The following is a 4,459-nucleotide window of genomic DNA, read 5'->3' on the forward strand; positions in this document are numbered from 1 at the left end:
AACCGCCCCGGGAGGAGGGGCCGCGCCCAGCCAGCCACAAACCCAGCGGCCAATGGGAGGGGCTTCCGGCAGTGCCGCCCGCGGGCGCTCAGGCAACGCACCAGAGCGACGGTAGCCCCAGCCAATGAGCAGAGCGACCGTGGGTGCTGTCTGGCTACACGCGTTCCCGAGGGCCAACCGGGATGCGCAGGCGTCGTTAGGCGGACGCACCGGTTGCTGGGAGGCCGACAGCTGAGGCTCCTTGGGAAGGAAGTCACGTGAGTGCGCGCCGCGCTTCCCTCGGAGCCCCCGCCTCTTCTCGGGCTCCTCCAGCCCCGCCCTGCCGAGCTGCCAACGCGGAGGAGCCGCCTCCTGCAGGTCTCAGCGAGGAGAGTTGCTGTTTAAGGCAGCTTTGGCAGAGATCTGAAGAGGTTAGAAGAAATTCTAAAAGAAAGATACAGGCTAAGCCACCGATTCCTTTCAGTTTAAAGAAACCGAGGCCAGGAAAGGAGCGAGGATCAAAGTTAATTGTAAAAATCCGTCTTTCAATTCTTGGCTTCATTGTTTAATCATTTAGAAACATCTCCCATGTATATATCTTTTTATGTAACCAGAGACTGCTTTCTGGAGGAGCTGGCATTTAGAGTGGGCATCGAAGATCTGAGGGCTTTAGACAGGTATGAGTGCAAGGGCGTTCAGGGTGGAGGAGCCGTTCTCAGAACCACCGGGGACATGCCTCCTGACCAACACCTTTCTCCCGGTAGCCTTCTCCAGCTCTAAGATGATAGGGTCCTGAAAATAAGGCTTCCTTACTCCAACTTGCAACACTTGCACCATAGATACGTTATATTTAAATGTATACTTTTTACACCCAACCCAAAAAGTATAGGCGTAGCCATAACAATGCACACGGAGGGTGTTCTAACAGCACAGTGGCTCCCAGCTTTCTCACTAAAATGAAGATAAACACCCCTGATCCAACAGAATTGTCCGGAGGTTGAGACAGTAAGACCTCTAAAGATACTTAACATAATGCCACATGGCAATCGTTCAATAAATGCTGACTATGACCATAATTGTACCGCTTCTTTTTTTTTTTAGGTGAAGGCTACTTTTATTAAATGACTGAACCATGCAATTGCCAAGGCCACTGTGTACAGGGACGAGAGGGGGAGCTTTGTTTCTTGGTCTCTTCCTCCTTGGACAGTCCTGATGATCTCCTCCTTCTTGGCCCAGAGCCGCTCTTCACGTCGCCTGCGGGCTTCCTCAGTCTCAGACCTGCGGGCCTCCGCCTGGTCAGCCAGAAGCTGCTTCTGAGCCTGGTCTGCCTTCAGCCTGCGGCTGTGTCCACGAGAATCCGCTAGTTTTTGAATGTTACCCTTCACTTTCAGGTACAGGCTGTGGTACAGGCGGCGATCACTCTTCTTAGATTCACGGTATCTTCCGAGCAGCCGGGGAAGAATTCTCATCCTCCTCACCCAGGGTTCCTTTCTCAGGCATTCGAGCATTGGCAGTGCCCTTCGCTTACCTATGCCCATATGCCTGCCCTTCCTGCGGGCCAGGTGGACAGTCACAGGCTTCCGGATGATCAGCCCATCTTTGGTCAGCTTCCGAATCTGCTGGCGGGAGTTGACATTGGCGATTTCATGGGTCTCACTGAGGTCCAACCGGACCTTCTTTTTGCCGCAACGGAGGACACTGGAGGCAAGCCTCTCCCGAAGCGCGAGCATACTCATGGCGAAAGGAAAGGACTGTACCACTTTTTTCTTCTGTGCTATATATAATCGGTGATTATGTTTAAGCCTCTCACTTCTGCCTGAAGTCTTATACAGCCCTTTGACCATCTGGCTAACTTTATAGCATGATGGTTTGTTGCTTTTCATAACCTATGGTTATATCTTGTTCTCTTGAGTACTTTTAGGAATTAACAGTATAATTTTGAGACATTTCAAAGAATATACAAGCTTTATAAATGTGCCTTCTTGGGTTATAAGCTTGTTTTCTCTTTTTTTAATTGAATTGTATATTCCTGGAATCCACACAGCTTCTCTTGATAACTAGAAACTATTGACAGTTAAAGGTTGTGTCTGTGTCCTCAGACACTTCAATCAAGCCAACCTCTTCTAGATTTGTAACTTCTATGTCAAATTTAGAAATAGAGTTGGCCATTTCTACATTTAATTGCATTCCTGATGCATAATCTGTATATACAATAACTTATTGTTTCAATGCTTCAACACAGAGTAACCTTTTGGAAGATGCCTATAGTGACACTTTGAGACTCAAATTAAAATTCAACTGCAAGTAAGTCAGTTAGCAAAAGATAAATATCACATGATCTCACTCATTTGTGGAATATAATGAACAACATAAACTGATGAACAAAAACAGATCCAGAGACAGAGAAGCATCAATCAGGCCATCAAACCTCGTAGGGAAGGCAGGAGAGGGTGGGGGGAAGGGGGAGAGATCAACCAAAGGACTTGTATGCATGCATATAAGCATAACCAATGGACACAGATACTAGGGGAGTGAGGACACGAGCTGGGGGGTGGGGGGGGGAGTTGGGGGGGTAAGGACACATGTAATACCTTAATCAATAAAGAAAAAATAAAATAAAATTCAACTGCATGACACCATCAGTGCAAATAACTAAGCTGATTATCAAATAAACATTTTTCTGTGGATGGCTAAATTTACATATACCCATTTAATGATAGCAATTTCACAATTTTTTTCACTGCCCCATGGTAAAGCAAGCATTATAGGGTGTCAATGGTAATATAATGTCCTAAATTAAGAAATATTGTCCTGGCTGGGTGGCTCAGGTGGTTGGAGCATCATCCCGTACACCAAAACGTTGCGGGTTTGATTCGGTCAGGGCACATGCCCAGGTTTCATGTTCAATCCCCAGTAGGGGTGTATATAGGAGGCAACCAATTGATGTCTCTCTCTTTCTTTCATTATCACTCTCCCTATCTAAAATCAATAAAAACATATCCTCTGGTGAGGATTTTAAAAAAAAGAAGAAATATTAAAAGTGGAGTAGGGTGAGAATCCCAAAATGTCACAGGTCATAAAAACAAGTTTCAGAGTCACTGTGTGACTTTTGCTATCTATTTCTTGATGTATCCTTTTAACCTATGCTCCTGTAGCTTATCACTTTTAATCTGTCTCCCAATCCCCAGATCCCAGGAGAAAAAATCTGATTAACCCAGCTCACTATTTTTTTCATGACAAGTCACTGGAATTGATCATTTGCACAGGAATGGGGGTAAGGACGGGGGCTGTAGGACAGCTGACTAGTAGACAAGGCAGTTTCCCTAAGAGAGGATGTCGATGGCTGGACCCCATAAAACACAGCTATTAAACTTTCACATACATCCAGGACTTTGGCCTCTGACTCAGTCCTCCACCCCAACTCCTACCATTAGTTAAGGTGATTTCCACCTTCACTTGTTCTTTACTCAATAACATCCACTGAGCATATACTCTGGCCAGACCCGAAAGTAGGTTCCAAGGTTTATAAGTGAAATAAATGGTATTTCCTATCTAGAGCTTTCAAACCAAAGGAGGAAACACATGATAAATTCCGAGTCAGGAGTGTGCACAGGGAGCTGTCATACTTCGGGGAAAGAAATGGGGTTCTCATGTCTCTGGAAATACGAGGAATCTTGAAAAAGTAAGATCCAACAGAAGGTGAGGAAGCTCTTTCCAAGGACCTTTAATCACAGTGAACTATATGACTAAAGAGGTAAACAGTGACCAGATGGAAAGGACCTCGCCTAAGGAATTTGTATCTTAAGGCAATGGGAAAACATGAGAATGATTTAAGCCTGGAAGTGCCATGCTCTAATTTGAAGCAGCGTGGGGCAAAGGGGTGGGGCTGTCTGGACTGAGATTAAACGCTCTAAGCAATTTTGAAGTTCTCAACCAAGGCAATTTTGATCAAGAGATAGTTTAGAAATACAACAGAAAAAAATCTGATGGCCAACTGAATGTGATGACAGAAAAGGAAAAAAGACTAAACTTTATGGTAACTCCATGTTTCAGGTTTGGGTGATTGGTGAGAGGTGGAAGGTGGTACCATTCAAATAAAGAAAACATTTACTAGTATCTCTGTGTCTCAAAGTATGTCACTTTGGGAAGTCCTTAAATGTTCCTGCCCTAAACCTTGTCTCACCCAGAACATGCATGCACAAGCTCCACCTTGAATGTTTCCCGCTGTCTCACCCCCACACATTCACTTCACATCTCCAAACCCCCAGGACTCTACCTCCCAGGCTTGTTGGTATCTGCCTGTCTTGCCTTCCTCCGCCACTTCAACAACACTCTTTACAATGCCTCCATACCCCTCCCTAGGTCATTCCCTGGCAATGTCACATATCCAGAACTGGGTCAACCCAGATGTTCCCCACTCCTAGTCGATGAGCAATACCAGAGACAGTTTATATCTTAAAGCAGTTGGAGTTATTGGAAA

General features: G+C 45.5%; 1 pseudogene; it reads right to left on the bottom strand.

The window, feature by feature from the left end:
• Positions 1–1,067: 1,067 nt before the first annotated feature.
• Positions 1,068–1,715, bottom strand: LOC102760487 (annotated as a pseudogene).
• Between the last annotated feature and the right edge of the window lie 2,744 nt (positions 1,716–4,459).

The sequence above is a fragment of the Myotis davidii genome, unplaced genomic scaffold, assembly GCF_000327345.1.
Source record: "Myotis davidii unplaced genomic scaffold, ASM32734v1 scaffold571, whole genome shotgun sequence".
Lineage (NCBI taxonomy): Eukaryota > Metazoa > Chordata > Mammalia > Chiroptera > Vespertilionidae > Myotis > Myotis davidii.